Genomic DNA, 17448 nt, shown 5'->3' on the forward strand with positions numbered 1-17448 from the left:
CTTGTTGGGCCGAAGGGCCTGTTTCAACACTGTAATCTAAAGCAACCAATCTCAGAAGACTGACTATGGCATGCTATCTTTAGATTAACATGAACCAGGTGCCAGAAAATTCTGCTGCTCCTCTGACTTTCGCTTCAAGTATCTGATTGATGTGTATACGATTGTGAAGGGAATGGGCAGGCGGATAGAAAAATGTTCTCCTTAGTTGAAGAGTCACTGCCAGGGAGGGCAGAAGAGATGGGTAACCTCGCAACCTTTAAAAAGTCCTTGGGTGAACACTTAATGTCATAACATTATGTGCTGGATATGTGCTGGAAAGTGTGACTCGTGTAGATTTAGAGTAGCTTTGTCAGTGTGGAAATGATGGGTGGAAGGTCCTCTTCTGTATGGTATGAAAAATCCTTGAATTTCTCAAAGTAGTTTTGGCAATGGAGATTCAATGTGCTGCAATTCAGAGTTTTTTGCAAATGAGAATTTATGACATGAAAAGGTATTACAAGCAGGAACCTGCCACAGAATGGTATATGTGGCCCAATGCAGCACAAATAAACCATTGAATTAATCTCCACATCTTAACTTGACATCAATAAAGCAACATTTCAGTTTTCCCCTACTTCACTCACCCCACACATCACAGTTCCTGCTGTGAAGTCTCCATAAAATCCCCACCCCATTGGTTTTCAGGATCTCAGTAAAAATCCACCCACACTACAGCAACGTCAATTAAACAGTAATGAATTGTATGTAGTATTCAGCTCCTTGGAGAGGTTTTCATTTCGCGTAAAGAAGTTAATGAAAATTTTACGAGTAGGTGTCCCAGTAAAATCAAATTCTGATGCACCGCTGGGGTCAAGGAGCTAAGTAATTTGGCCACTGAGTTGGCACTTTCGCATACTGAACACTCAGGCAGCTTTTTGCATCTGTATTATCCCCACGACACCTGTTTATTATACAATCACATGAAATTGTGATGATAACTTACTAAATAACAAGCTGCCATACGAAGCATTTAATACACAATTAATCATGGCATGCTGTCCTTGACAAGTTGCCATTACAAATCTCATCCCATAAATTAACTAATAAAGGTTAATGCACTACCACGACCTTGCTTAAGATGAACCCCACCACTTCCAAAATCGCACACCACTGGTCTCTAACAGCCCCTAATGCTTTCATTCCTTAAAAAACCACATGAGTTCGTCAAAATGAATGCTGAAAACATTGCAGGGAAAGCCAGAGGCTTTCTCCAGTTGTGAGATATAGCACTCAAGGGAACATTTGTCATTGACTGCAATAATTGGGCTGATCACAGAAGTGATCTGTTCTCAGCTTTCCCTCAGCAGCTTTTCCCAGTGGAATATTGAACACTCCTCCTTGCTTTCGCACAAGTAGCATTATCAGAGTTTGGATACTCACAGCATTCAAAGGGCTTCATTTACAAAAGGTCATAATAAACCTTAATCATCCCTTTACACATCTACATGAAGTTTATTTTATTTGTTGGAGTGTTCATTTGTGCGCCAACAAAATGGAAAGAGGCCAGATAATATATTGCAGCAGTTCTCTTATTGGTAGGTTTGTACGAGAATGGCTCCATGGAATTCAAATGTCTTTTCTTCCAAGGTGATTGTTTCCTTTAAGAAATTCAAGGATTTTTCATACAATATCGAAGAGGCCCTTCCACCCATCATTTCGACACTGACAAAACTACTGTAAATCTACACTTGACCCATAGCCTCAAATGATCTGACATTTCAAGTGCTCATCCAAGCACTTTTCTAAAAGATTGTGAGGTTTCTCACATCTATTTTTCCAGACAGTACATTCCAGACACTCACCATCCTCTGTGTGAAAATGAATGTCCTTAAATCCCCTCTAATCTCTTCCCTTTCACCTTGAAGTTCTGCACCCTTGTAATTGGTACTTCAACTAAGGGGAACAGCTGCTTTCTAACCTGTACATACTACTCATAATCCTATACACCTCAACCAGGACCCATCTCATCATTCTCTGCCATAATGAAAATAACATGATCTTATCCAGACTGTCTTCATAGCTAAAGTACTCAATGCCAGGCAACACCCTTTACACCCTCTCCAGTGTAATCACATCCTTCCTGCAGCATGGTGACCGCAACTGCACATAGTCCTCCAGCTGTGGCCTGACGATAGTTTTGTGCAGCACCACCATAGGCTCCATCTTCTTATAATCTATGCTATAATTGATTAAGTGGCACATATGCCTTCTTAGGTAGTGTGTTAACAACCTGCTGCCTTTAGGGAACTATGGAGAAGCACAGCAAGATCCCTCTATTTCTCTGAGCTTCCTGGTATCCTGCCATTTATTAAGTACTCCCTTGTCCCGTTAAGTGCATCACCTCACACTTTTCAGAGTTAAATTCCATCTGTCACTGATCTGCCCACCTGATACATCTGTCTATATCCTCATAACACCTGCTTCCTCACTGTCAACCACTTAGCCAAATCTTCATGTCATCTGAAAACTTACTTAACATCCACCTCTACTCCACATTATCTTCAATATTGTTTATATATATATATATATATATATATATATCATGAACATTAAGGGGGCCAGCACTGATCACTTTAGTTTGATCCCAGACATTGGCCTCCAGTCACACAAATAGCTTTCCTCCAACTTGCTAACTTACTCTGGAATCCATGTGCTTTAACCTTCTTTACCAGTCTCCTACATGGGACTTTATCAATGGTTTTGCTGAAATCCATGTAGTCTACTTCAACTGCACCACCCCCATCTACACATTCGGTGTCTTTCTCAAAAAATTCAATCAAATGTATTAGTCATGACAAAGTCATATTGACTAACCCTGATCAAATCTTGCCTGTACAGCAGGAGATTAATTTCTTCAGAATTTTCTCCAATGGTTCCCTTACCGCTCATGTGAGATTCTGCGGAGTGTTATTTCCTAGTTCAACTCTACTGCCTTTCTGGAAAAATGGAACCTCATTAGCTGTCCTTCAGTCCTCTGGAGAAGTGAAAGAGCAATTAAAAAATTGAGTCAGAGCCCCTGTAATTTACTCCCCCATCTCCTACACCAGTCTGGGATGAAACCCATCAGGACGTGAGGATTTGTCCAATTTTAAACCCTCCAAAGTCTTCTTACTCCTTGTGTCAAACTGCTCGCGAACCTCGCAATCACTCTCCCCAAATTCTGTACCTAAGTCCTCCTTCTCTAACTGGAGATAGATGTGAAGTATTTGTTTAACATCCTACTAATGTCCTCCAGTTCCATACACAGATTGCCCCCTTGGTCTCTAATGAGCTCTACTCTTTCCATGATTATTCTTTTCTCCTTGGTATACTTACAGAATATCTTTCTCATCTTGCCTGACAGTGTTTTATCATGTCCCCTCTTTGCTCTCCAAATTACTTTAAGATTCCCCCTGCGCATTCTATTCTCTGCAAGGACCTTTGTTGATTTGCTCCCTTTGTGCAAAAAGCCTTTCTGTTGCTTCTTAGCCAGTCCTGAATATTCCAGGACATTGAGGACACCTACGCTTTGTCTGCCAAAATGATCCTGAGCTTCCAGTTGCCTACCACTTCAACACATCATGCCAGTATATCTGTCACAGGTCTGCTGTATTCATCCACTGAGTCTCGGTGCAAGCTCCAAAAACAACATCTTATTTTTTGCTTGGGGATCCTACAGGGCTCAACATCGAATTTAATAATTTTAGAGCCTGATTCCATCCTTTCACATTTTTTCCCCACCCAACACCCAGTCCTTTAATGACATGGGTTGCTTTTAGCACAGTCACCCAGTCCTACATTCAGTTGCATTCAGCTCAGCTAACCCATTTTCTCACTTTTAGTTCTTATTATCATTAATTCAGCTTTTCTACTGTCCTTGTGTTCTTGGTTACCTACCCCTTTCATGTCACTCTCTTTCTGAGCTGGGGGTCTCTGACTTTCTGCTCACCTTCTACCCCAACACTCCACCCTCCACCAAAATACCCCCAGACCCCCTTGGACACTTCAGCTTCAGCACAAATATCTCCTTTTCCTAGCTGCTAGCAATTCTGATGAAAAGTCACTGGACCTGAAATGTTAATGCCGCTTTCTCCCCACAGATGCTGCCAGATCTGCTGAGATTCTCCAGCAGATTCTAACTTGGAGGATTGTTAGTCTGGGAGTTTACAAAGATTGTGAGAGGAAGGCTTCAAAAGGATTTGTAAGCAAGGCAGAAATTTTAAAACTAAGACAAAGCTTCACCTGGAGTCAATGTAGATCAGTGAGCACAGGATCAGAAATTGCTGGAGAAACTCAGAAGGTCTGGTAGCTTCTGTGAACAGAAATCAGAGTTAATATTTCGAGTCTGGTGACCTTTGAATTTGGCCCACGTCTTTGTTTAAGATCTTCAGGATCGGCAGTTCTTTATTTTGTTTAGGTGAATACAGGGTGATGTGTGAATGTGATTTAGTATAAAATGCAACACAGATGGGCGAGTTTTGGATGACTTCAAGTTTACAGTGGAAATAAAGACTGTCAGAAAGTGTAGAAAAAGATCTGATGACTTCAGATGCAGGAAAATCATGAGGAGAAGGAGACTCAGACCCAAGCAGAGGGCACAAAAGACAACAAAAAGCTTCATGAAACTTGGGCATGAAAGTAGAAAACATGGTGTGCAAGTGACAAAAAAGGCAATTAAATAAAGTGAATGAGACCAAAATTTCACTTTTGCTTAGCAAAGCTGAAGGAGGTCAAATAATATATTTTGAGCTGTCATATGGCAGTCATTGTGACTTTCCCAAAAAATCATGTACAAATTTATACTGATTTTGTACAACATTCAATGTGGTTTAACATTGCAAGCAACGCGCTTAAAGTAATGTGCTTTTCTAATTCTATTTAACCATCCTTAGTAATAGTTCATGTATTGTGTCTTATGCTGTTTAACTGACTTCCTCTCTCCCTGTGAATAAGAGTCCAGTTTCAGCTTTGTTGTTTATTAATCTGATCAAGTTTAGGACCATAGTCTGGAACACTCTGTGGTGAACTATGCCAAATACCAACATTATCTGTTACTGTGCTGCTGTTAACTGCTTTAGAACAAATCTAAAGCAAAACAAAGAACTGAAAATGCTGGAGATCTGAAAGCAAACAAAAACAGAAACTGCTGACATTGTTTTAAAACAAATCTAATCCATTTACTGCAAACTGTATTAAATAGAACAAAAGCAAAACTGACATGAAAAGAAAACAAAGACTTTGGTTGGAAATCCGAAGTAAAAACAAACCTTCTGACATTTCATGTCAATATAAAAAAGGTGTAAAGAAACCTTACATATGGGGACAGTTGTTGCAAGTGCCATACATATAAATTATGTATAAATGATTAATTGATATTTAATGGATTGTTAGGCATCATTAATTATGAAAATTAGTGACATTAAAAAGTATAAAGTGCTTTCTTTAATTTGTGCAGAAACTTCTGTGAAAATATTTTGACATTCTTATATTGTGCTTTGATAATATGTACAATTCCATTAGTAATTTATTGATTTTTTTTACCTTTGTAATAATTCATGTGATCCCTGGAAAGTAAAACAATCAAGAAGACCCATGAATATCTTAGAGTCACTCTTGATACCACAATGTTTATAACCTTAATTATTATTTCTTCAAAATATCATTATACACTTCACATTCACATTCATCAGATACTGTCTGAAGTATGATCCCTCTTTTTATGAACCCTATTTTATGGGAGCCAGTAGATATGGTTTACCTAGACTCTCAGAAGGCTTTCGATAAGGTCTAATTAGAATGTAAAATTAAATTGCCTGGGCATTGTGTACTGACATGGATAGAGCATTAGTTGGCAGACAGAAAATAAAGAGGAAGTGTGGTGAGTGGGTACCACAGGAGTCAGGCCCAGTTATTCACAATATATAATAATGATCTAGGTGTGGGAACTAAATATAATCTCTCCAGGTTTCCAGATAACACAAAGCTGGGTGTAAGAGTGAATTTTTAGGAGGATGCAGAGTTGTTTCAGTATGATTTGGCAAAGTTGAGTGAGTGGGCAAATATATGGCAGATGAAGCATAATGTGAGTAAGTCTCAGATAGTGAAAACAGGAAGGCACATTATTATTTGAAAGGCAATAAACTCAAAAATGGGGAGATGCAACAATATCTTTTTATATCAGTTTCTGCAAGCGTGTAAGCATGCATGTGCAGCAGGCGCTGAAGAAGTCAAATATATGTTGGCCTTCATAGCAAGAGGATTCGAGCACAGGAGCATGGAATGTCTTGCTGCAATTATATAGGGCCTTAATGACCCCTAAAGTATTGTGTGCAGTTTTGATCACCTTATAGAACATAGAACAGTGCAGCACAGAACAGGCCCTTCAGCCCACGATGTTATGCCGACATCGTGTATGCACCCTCAAATTTCTGTGACCATACGCATGTCCAGGAGTCTCTTAAATGTCCCCAATGACCCTGCCTCCACAACTGCTGCTAGCAACGCATTCCATGCTCTCACAACTCTCTGTGTAAAGAACCCGCCTCTGACATCCCCTCTATACTTTCCTCCAACCAGCTTAAAACTATGACCCCTCGTATTAGTCATTTCTGCCCTGGGAAATAGTCTGTGGCTATTGACTCTATCTATGCCTCTCATTATCTTGTATACCTCAATTAGGTCCCCTCTTCTCCTCCTTTTCTCCAATGAAAAAAGTCCGAGCTCAGTCAACCTCTCCTCATAAGATAAGCCCTCCAGTCCAGACAGCATCCTGGTAAACCTCCTCTGAACCCTCTCCAAAGCATCCACATCTTTCTTATAATAGGGCGACCAGAACTGGACGCAGTATTCCAAGTGCAGTCTAACCAAAGTTTTATAGAGCTGCAACAAGATGTCACGACTCTTAAACTCAATAGGCCTGTTAATGAAAGCCAAAACACCATATGCTTTCTTAACAACCCTGAGAAAGAATGTTCTGGCTATTGAAGGAGTGCAATGAAGGTTTACCAGACCGATCCCTGGGATGGCAGGACTAATGAATGAAATGAGATTGGATCAGTTAGAACTATGTTCAGTGAAGTTTAGAGGAATGAGGGGAGATCTCATAAAAACGAATAACATCCTAACAGGAAAAGATAGGAAGGATGTTCCCAGTGACTGGGGAATCCAGAATCAGAGCCACAGTGTAAAGATATGGGAGGCACCGTTGAGGACTGACCTGACGAAAAGTTTGTGCAGCCAGCAAGTGGTGAACCTGTAAAATTCTCTGCCACAGAAAGTGGTTGAGGCTAAACAGTAAATATTTGCAAGAAGGAGCTAGATGTAATTCTTAAGCTAAAAGGACCACAGAGTATGGTGAGGAAGGAGAAACAGGGTACTGAGCTGGATTATCAGCCATAAATGGCAGAACAGGCTCGAAAGGCTGATGGCCGACCCTTGGTCCTATTTTCTATGTTTCAGTTTCTATGTTTATATGTCCACCATTTTGTGTAGGTAAGATCATGCAAACAGTAAATAATAAAATTGACTAGTTAAACTCCGTTTGCTGATGTTGGTTCATGGAGGAATGCGAGCTAGGCAACCTGAAAAATCTAGATTCTCTTAAATACTGCTTTGGGAATCTTCTACATCCACTTTACCAAGTCTTGGTTTAACTTTTTATCATGATGATAGGACTTCTGCCATGTTGCATTTCATCAATAGTGTAAGACCAGCTTTTCTACTCGAGTCCTTAAACAGGGCTTGGTGGCAGTCTACACTCCTTTAATTCTAATTCCATCTGTGCAATGGAGGGAGCTGTCCAATGCTGTCCACGCCCAGCAGAGAGTTCTGAAACTAGTGGCATGCATGAACTCTTGAAGCAACTCCACAATTGTGCACTCACTGGTGTGTGGGAGGGAGAATTACACAAAATTATATAGGATACACTGAGCAGAAACAGGTCATTGGAGCCAAATACTCCATGCTTTCATTTATGATCCACTGAACCCTCCTCCCAATTTTTTTCAATTAAATCCAACAACCCTCCATTTCTTTTATCATTCTAATGCTTGTTTTGCTTTCCTTTAGATGCATCTCAAGATGGCAGCACAAAGTGAGTAGCATTAGGGCTCCTGTGCCAAGGGATCATCCACTTTTTTGTTTTCCCTCTTTTTTTATGCTTTTTAGTTTGTGCTTCTACTTACATTCTGAGCAAGGCTCGGTTGTGGCAGTATCGGTGGTGATGGCATTGACGAGGAAGGCAGAAGCAGTAGGAAGCTGGCTTCATTGGGGACCAGATCGTGATGGTGGCTTGTGAACTTGGAGTGGGACCCTGGCATTGGTGCCAAGGAGATGGCTGGAGAAGGGGCGAGTATGGGATTGGTTTCTACATCATCAGAGGTGACTTAGGCAAGATGGGCCCAGCGGCGAAAGATAGTGCCTGAAGAATGATAACTTTGACATTGGTTAGGTCTGGCACTGGCAGCAATGAGGAATGGCTGTAGACTCTCTTTAAGCTATATCTTTTTTATTTATTATTTTAAAACTAATCAAAATGGTGTTGCATCATGGTGATGGTGGAAACTTATTTTTGTATTTTACTGTATTTTTCACTGTAAAATACAGATGACAATAAAATCATTCATTTATTCACCGATTCTGTTCATCTAAACCACTTCTTTTGTAACAAGTTTGATATTCCCACCTCTGTTTGCAGAGGCAGGTTTTTTTCCATTATTTCCTATTTAGAGTTCTGTTTAGATTGTGGCTGGACTTAATATTGAGTTCAACACCTTCAGATTGTAAACTCACTTCCATTTCTTTCCTTTCTTTTAGCTTCGCTTGTTGCATTTTGTCACCATGTTTTCTTTCCCCTCCCTCCACTCCAGTGGGACCACCAGTTCTTTCCAGTTTGGAAGTTAGACACACCATTGTTCTGCCATTCTCACATAATCTGTGCTACCAGCACTCTTTCTCCCCAAGCACACCACCCCGCAATTATTGCATAAATTCTGCCCCCTCCACATTTCACGTCTGCTCTGATGAAGAGTTACCTAGACTCGAAATGTTAGCTTGCTCTCTCCATTGATGCTGCCTGAACTGCTGTGATGTCCAGCATTTTTTGTTTTCGGTTGGATTCCTTAGTGCCTATCAAATTGTTTACAGTTAGTGATGTTCTTCCCCACATTCTCTCTATATGCATTTGTTACATAACTTCATAATTTTAATGAATGAATTCTATTAAATTCCCCCCAAAGCCCCACCTTTCTCAAGAGAATATAGACTCAGTCTTAATGCTTTCTTAAGATATATATCAACACATTCCTGGTATCATCCTTATAAATCTTGTCTGCAGCCTCTCCACACACTATAGAATGCTTTCCTCCCAATCTTTGGGCATTGTACTTTGTAGAACAACAGTACAAAGTTAACATGTTGTTCATAGAATCACAAGTGTTAGCAATCCTGATATCACCTCAATGTGTTTCCCACTTTTATTGATAGACTGGTTCCATCCAATGTTGAAAATTGATACTACTGTCCCATAAAATGAATTGACAAGCTCAGGCCACTGATGGGCCTTTATTCACCAATGATAGATGTCATACTGAATAAAGCTGACAGTTTCAGGAGAAGATATTAAACATTAAAATAACTCATAAAATATTCTATACTTTTCAGCAGCTACTGTCTGCAGCACAGACATTCTCAGAGGCTATATTTAATCACCGCAGATTAGAATAATTAGACATTTTCTTACTGAATAATTTGTATGTCACACATGAACAGGAAATATGTCACACAAATTAAATAAATTGAATTAGAGTGCCTTAGCATTGCTTTTCACTTATATGAAATAATTCAGTACAGCACCAACATATAATCAACACTTAGAGGTCAGTTATAGCCACACACAACTATAAATTGGAAATTGCTAGCATTAGTCTAGGATCAGCTAGGCCAAAGTCTGTCTCTGTCAATCCACATGCAGCAAAATCAATGAAACTGAATTTAGAAGTAGGAGTGATGCTGTTTGTTTTTTCCATAGAAACATCTTTGCTCAGATAATACTGAAAGGAAGAATTCTTTTATCTGACCTTGGACTACTTTCCAATCGATTTCTGAGCATAATTAAGCAATGGCCAAATTAGCTCCTCAAATCTGACACTGATCTTTATTCCAGAAACAAATTCCACACAGGCCTGGCACTAATCGATCATTACCCAGCCAAGTTCTGACTTAAACATCGTTGACAAGGAGCCTTATCTTAAGCAACGTCTTGATGCAAAAGTAATCAAGGGACCTAAGACAAATATTCAGAGGCTTTAAAATTACATTGTCGAAATTGAAAATATATCCTTACCTGGAGTTTAATTTTTTTTTGCTCATTTACTTCATCCTAGCAGTGAAGATTTTAATTAGTAATTCAGGGGACCAATAAAATGCAAGTTTTGTTAAAGGCCTTTGCTACGTTGAGAATAAATTATTCTAATGCTCTCCAGGACAGACTCCCAATTTCCACTGTCCATAAATTTAACCTCATTCAAACCTATTGACCTTATTCTAACTAACATATTGTTCTGTTTATTCTACACCTTAGTACTCATTGACCCAAGTCTGGCATGTCTCAGTTTAAAGATTTCTCATTCTTACTTTCAGTTCCTTCCCTCTGTGTACTTGACCCTCCCTAACTCTGTAATCTTCTCCCCAGCCTGACTACACTTTGACTACTTACCATTTCTCCAACTGTAGTTTCTTATATGTCTCTGATTTTAATCATTGTACCATTCATTGATGGCTGTGCCTTTAGCTGCCAAGGCCTAGGCTTTGGTAGTCTCTCTCTTTATACCTCTCTGTTTCCCCTACATGCTCTTCCTTTTATAAGTCCATTCATGGAATGTAAACGTGACTGGCCAGGCCAGCATTAATTGTCCTTCCTATTTGCCTTCGAGAGGTGAGCCATGCTGCAGTCCATGCTAATTTAGGGAGTTCCATGTTTTTACTCCAGCAGGGATGAAGGAAAAACAATATATTTTCAAGTCAGTAGAGATGGTGCCATTGTCCATCGGGTTGAAGGGGTTACAGGCTTAAGAGGAGCTGTTGAAAAGACTTACTGAGATGCTGCAGTGCATCTTGTAGATGATACATGTGCTGCCACTGCATGTACCAATCATAGAGGGAGCAAATGTTAATTAATGAGGAAGCAATCAAATGAGCTGCTTGCTCCTAGATGGTGTCAAGTTTCTTGAACATCACTGGAGTTGCATTCCATAAGACCATAAGGTATAGGCACAGAATTAGACCATGCAGCCCATCTAGTCTGCTCCATCATTCGATGAGAGCTGATATGTTTCTCAACCCCATTCTCCTGCCTTTGATCCTTTTACTAATCTAAAACCTATGTCTTAACTACATTCAGTGATTTGGCCTCTGCAGTCCTCTGGGGTAATGAAAAAGAGATAGAGAGGAAGTGAGGTATAAGGAGTAAACTCAGAAGTTTGTGGTCTGTGCAACTAATGGTGTGGCTCTGATGATAGAGCAATTAAAGCCAGGGATGCTCAAGGATCAAATGAGTCGTGATTTCTTGAATGGTTATGAGGTTGGAAGAGATCACAGTAAAGGAGGGGCTTGGCCATGGTGGGCTTTAAAAACTAAGATGAGAATTGTAAACTCCAGAATCTTCCTAGCGCCTGAATGGCACTTTTGATTGCACTGAAACTTTTCATTGGAATACTGCTGTCAGGACCACCTAGAGCAAATGATGAATTGGACAAGGGAACATCCAGAAATTCTCATTCACCCTCTTAGCACTCATTCACTTTGTGCCTACTTCAATGCTCACCACATCACTGCAGTGCTAACCACGGTGGCACAGTGGTTAGCACTGCTGCCTCACAGCGCCTGAGACCCGGGTTCAATTCCCGCCTCAGGCGACTGACTGTGTGGAGTTTGCACGTTCTCCCCGTGTCTGCGTGGGTTTCCTCCGGGTGCTCCGGTTTCCTCCCACAGTCCAAAAGATGTGCAGGGTCAGGTGAATTGGCCATGCTAAATTGCCCGTAGTGTTAGGTAAGGGGTAAATGTAGGGGTATGGGTGGGTTTCGCTTCGGCGGGTCGGTGTGGACTTGTTGGGCCGAAGGGCCTGTTTCTACACTGTAATGTAATCTAATCTAATCTAATCTTGCTTTGCCTTTTAGCACTTTGCCCATTCAACTGTATGTTAAAGGCTCCCAGCAACCTATGCAGCAAACACACTGCATGTGAGTCTCCAAATGGACATGTTTTAAAGTCGAGGGGAAGTAGTCCTCAGTCAAGTCAAGGGGGTCTGCCATAATCAGGGGGTCCTGGTACAGGCAGAAATAAAAGGCCAGAACTAAACTTGGAATCAACTATGACAGCAAGTTTGCAAATAATTTGGTTTAGTCTCATAAATTTCCACAATGAGGAATGTCCAAGGAGCATGCCGTGCAGGCTGTAAATGTCTGCTCACTTGATAAAAAATGCACCTGATAATTTATCAAGACTGGAGGAGTTGAGAGGTGTGGTGGTGAGATAAGTCTGGGTGCCATTAGCGAACATTTGAAACTTGAGACTGTGCCTTTGATGTTATCCGCAAGGGGCAACAGGTAGACACAAAATAGGAGGGGGAAAGGATAGATCCCTCGGGAACATAAGAGGTAATAACGGAGAAACAGAAGTCATTGCAAGTGATCTTCTGACTACACATCAAAGGGTGGATCAGTTATTAATTATAAATCTGATAAAATTTTGTCCAGCAAAGGTATTAAGGGATGTGGGTCAATGGAGTTCCTCTAGGTATATGGAGTTAGGCCACAGACCAGCCATGATCTCAATGAATCGTGGAAAAGACTCAGGATGCTGAATGTTCTACTCCTGTTCCTATCCTCCTATGACTATGAATAGCTTTTGATGAATGGAATGAGGAGAGAGAAATTTGATGATCGACACATTTAAGGTGGACAGTTTTATCAACTGTGACTAGAAGGAAGAGCAAGAAAAGCTTACCTTTATCACAGACACACAGGGTGCCATTTGTGGCTTACATCTGTTTTATTTGAATACTTTGGTAATTGGCATCAGTTATTTTTTGGTATTTCCAATTTGGAGTTCCTGGAAAGAGGGGCATGCATTAAGAAGGTAGACTTTAGTGAGAGATGAGGTGGTAGTTTACAATAATGGCAGAATTAAAGATGCGAAAGAAAACAACGGATTTGACTACTTACAATATCAGCCAACATTGTTGACTTGGAGGATTAATTGAATAATCAGCAGTTTGGTGGAAACAGAGTCAAGGATGATGGGTGTCATTGACATGATGAGCTCAGAGAGGTCACAAGGGGAACTTGAAGAGAAAGTGAGGAAAGATGTGAATTAGGGTTAGGGCATGAACAAATTTTACAGGAAGTTTGGCTCCATGAGCTACTGGAAACAAGGAACATGGCAGAGGCAACTGATCAGCTCTTCATGAGAAGAAAATTTCAAAGGTTCCTCGCACTTGTTGTTAGCGGAGGGTGGAGGAGTTAGGAGGGACAGTTTAAAAAGAAGGTTTGAGAAGCTGACAGTAAAGAAAAGCCAGGGCTCCAAAAATGTTGCTTCTCTTTTAAGCTATTCCTTAAAACTCATGTCTTTGATCAAGCAATTCATCAAATATCTTAATATCGTCTTACATGATTCGATGGCAAACCTTGATTCCTATACAGCTCCTAGGAACTTGGTATTACATCGTAGGTGCTACATAAATGAAACTTTTATTATTGTTGTTAATATTGCATGCTTTCACTTCACATACATCCATTCTAATGATTAAAGGAAAAACCATACATACTGACATTTTGGAATACAAAAAGAAAACTTAGGAAATGAGCAACCAGGACATTTTAAGGACCTGAATGTGATAGACAACTGTGAAGTTGCTTCCCTTTCTGAGGAGTCTACAACATGGAGGCACAGTCTCTCATTTAGGACTCTTAATAGGAGAAATTTCTTCACTCTAAGACTTGGTCTGTTAAGGACTCAAGCAAGCATGTAGGAAAGTGATACAGAATTTGAAAGTCAGCCATGATCATTTTGAATGAGGGAGCAGGGTTGATGAGCCTTCTGCACTAATTTCTTATGTTGTTAAATCTATCTGTGTTTAAAGGAAAAACATATATAAAATTTGTGGTTGAACCACTCCTTAAGCAATTATCAACTAGCATTCGGCATCATATATCTGTTGAAAGCAGTAGAATGCTTAAATTGTACAGTAATCTAGTCAAGTCATGCCCAATGGAAGAACACAGTTCTAGCATGAAGACTTAAGGAAGTCAGTGCTGAGATGCCCTTGACAGTCTTGTGGAAAGAATGGAAAATCTTGGGCATGGATCTTCAAAATTGAGGAATGAAACTGGAAATAGCAAAAGGAAAGCAAATCTGCAATAAAAAAACTGTAACAAAATGATACAAATTAAATAATAATAGTTCATGTTCAAGAAAACCAATTTGAGATAAATGGTAATGAACTATTGGATAGACCACCTTGCAAGGACAGTGGAATCTGGAATCATTGAATGATGCAATGATAGTTTGAAGGAACTGTAGAATTATCTGGTAGATGGTGCTGAATGACTTTATTCAGCGATTTCAATCTTCCAATTTTGTTGTTAATCTGTTTCTTACATTAAAGGTATGGAGGTCTGAATCAGATTTAAGTCTCACTCTAAATATTGACCTGACTTTCATATAATGACTGACTTGTGAATTTCTAACAATTTCTGTTGTTATCTGATTTGCTGAGTTTGCAGTTTTTCTTTTTGAACAAAGGTAGATTACCATTTCATCAGAACCAAAGTACAGCAAAAAAAAATTGCAATCCATGTTCACATCTCAAATGATATTTACACAACACTGCTTATATTCTAAATTAAAATATTACAGGAAAGTGGGATAAAATCAAAAACAACAAATTATGGCAAATCAAATATTCAAAAACTACTCTTCAGAAAAGCCTGGAATGTTTTTAGCTGCAAAACCGCCATCCACATAAAGGAACAATATTGTTAAGTATCCCAGCCTATTCGCCCATCAAATATGGTTAATTAAGCTGATTACCGACTAAACTTTGCAGGGGCATTTACACAGGCTAATTTGAACAACACGTAAAGTTAAGTACCTGTAATTAGTATTGATCCAAAGGCAAACCATTGATTGACCATTCGTTGTCTGCTACTGAGTTTTCAAGTGCCATTGAGTTATGGGCAGTTGGTCAATGTTAGGGGTGGTCAGAAAACTAGGGAAGCCACATCAGGATGGTTGCCGGACACATTCCCATCTTGAGGAATTTTACCAAGGGCAGGCTGCAAACTGGGCCAACTGCGAATTCCGCAGAGGTGGGTAACTCACTAACACAATTGAATGTCTAACCCAGGGGACATTTTACTGACCCAAAAGTGCTCCCCTATCATGTGTGGTGTCACCAACTCAATTGAGACAGCCTTCTCGAGTCAGGCTAGAAGGCCATCAGAGATGGATACTCCATACCTCAATGACAAGCCTGAAAGACCATAGTGCTCATTTATTAACAGTCCTGAAGAAAGGCTTAGAGGTTCAAGTGCATAATTCTTTGAAATTTGAGTCACATGTAGTTAAGAAAGCATTTAGCATGCTTTTCTTCATTGCTCAAATCTTTGTGCATAGGAGTTGGGACGTCATGTTGAGGTTGTACAGGACATTGGTGAGGCCTCTCCTGGAATACTGTGAACAGTTCTGGTTGTCCTGCTATAGGAAGGATATTATTAAACTGGAGATGGTTCACAAAAGATTTATCACAATGTTGCCAGGAATAGGGTGTTTGAGTTATAAAGAGAGGCTGGACCGGCTGAAACCCTTTTCACTGCAGTTTAGGAGGTTGCGAGATGACCTTATAAAGATTCATAAAATTGTGAGAGGCACAGATAAGGTGAATACCAAGCGTCTTTTGCCTTGGGTGAGAGAGTTCAAACTAAAGGACATATCTTTAACTTGAGAGGTGAAAGTTTTAAAAAGGACATGAGGGGCAATATTTTTACTCAGAGAGTGTTTCATGTGTGGAATGAACTGTCAGAGGAAGTGATGGATGCAAGTGCAATTATAACATTTAAAAGACATTTGGACAGGTACAATAGGAAAAGTTTAGAGGAATATGAGCTGAACATGAGGTTATTTTGGGAACATGGACTAGTTGGACTGAAGAGTATGTTTTCATGCTGTATGACTCTATTTCAAGAAAGACATTGACATTGGTGCAAAAAGACACTAATATTGGTACAGAATAAGATTGTGGTCATGTGAGAATAGGTGTTGGGATGTATTTAAGAATATAATGCAAACCCACACCTGTTACTCACCAACCAACAACAAAATTAACTAGCATTAATACAGCAGCTTAGAGCACAAGCATGGTTACCAATGGTGGAGGGACAAAACGTGGTGATGAGGACAGATTTGGAAGAGAACAGAGGCTTGCAGGGTAGGAGGAAGTTAGGGAGGTGAATCTCTAGCAGAGGAATTATTAAAGGATGATCATCTAAGAAAGGATGCATTGCCAGAGCAGGAGAAAATGAAGAACAGCATGCACAGAAGTAATGGTGATAACTTTGTTCAAGTTAGGATATGGTAGCAGAGTTTTAGTTAAATTGCATTGGTCAACCAGTTTGTAAATTGCTTCTCAATAAACTATTGATGGTACATCAATGCTTCAGTTTGATTAATACATTATACACCAATGATATGAAATAATCTAGTGGTTGATGATCAATGACCATCAATAGACCATAAATAAATCTAAAACTGAATGAAGTTCCCTGTTTCATATTGCATATGCTTCTCCTTGAGTTTTCTGCCTGAAGATAGGTTCTTGATGATTTATCAAACCCTAGCTAAGTGCTGGGATTTTCTTATACAAGTGGGGCAAGTAGGTCGGCCCTGACACTACCTCAGCTGGAGGACGGTACAAAAACTGTGGTGCTGCTGTTAATCTATCCATGTGCCGGCCATTTCGGCAAATGGGTCCCTAAATGCATTGTCCATAATGTTGAATTGCTTTTGCAAGGTTCTCACCATGAATCATGTCTACCTGGAGTACATCAGCATGCAATGAGTGGGTAGCCTTTGACGTTTCAATATGTGCTGTCAGCAGTCATGAACAATGATGTACATCCAAGCCAGAATGGTTTGTGGCTTTGAGGTGTAGTTGAAGTTAATGGTATTCCCATGCACCTGCTCCCTCTGTTCTCCTGGATAATGGAACTTGAGAGGTGCCCTTGAAGAGAATTGCTACAATGTAGTCTACAGAAGAGACTCACTGATTCTAGTGTGACAAAATCAAACAGTAGTGCAGTGATGAAAATTGGAGTGGGACAGATATCAGATTTGGAAGCAAACTGAGATTAAAGTAATACCACTTTGAACTAATTT

The 17448-nt window shown here is 39.9% G+C and overlaps 1 long non-coding RNA gene across 5 annotated transcripts in view; it reads left to right on the forward strand.

Annotated features, from left to right (window-relative positions):
• LOC122560208 (uncharacterized) overlaps positions 1-17448 on the forward strand; it is a 135803-nt gene that overhangs the window by 34165 nt on the left and 84190 nt on the right. For 2 of the 5 annotated variants that reach the window (XR_006314701.2, XR_015759543.1), the window contains exon 3: positions 8185-8653. The exons of 2 other annotated variants lie outside the window; for them this stretch is intronic. This is a non-coding gene — a long non-coding RNA (uncharacterized LOC122560208). Of the gene's footprint in view, positions 1-8085; positions 8654-17448 lie in introns of those variants that run through there. One more of the 5 variants, XR_015759544.1, reaches the window with a different exon arrangement.

This window comes from Chiloscyllium plagiosum, unplaced genomic scaffold (genome assembly GCF_037043375.1).
Source record: "Chiloscyllium plagiosum isolate Xiang-an unplaced genomic scaffold, Cpla_swu_hap1 HiC_scaffold_15, whole genome shotgun sequence".
NCBI classification, from domain to species: Eukaryota; Metazoa; Chordata; class Chondrichthyes; order Orectolobiformes; family Hemiscylliidae; genus Chiloscyllium; species Chiloscyllium plagiosum.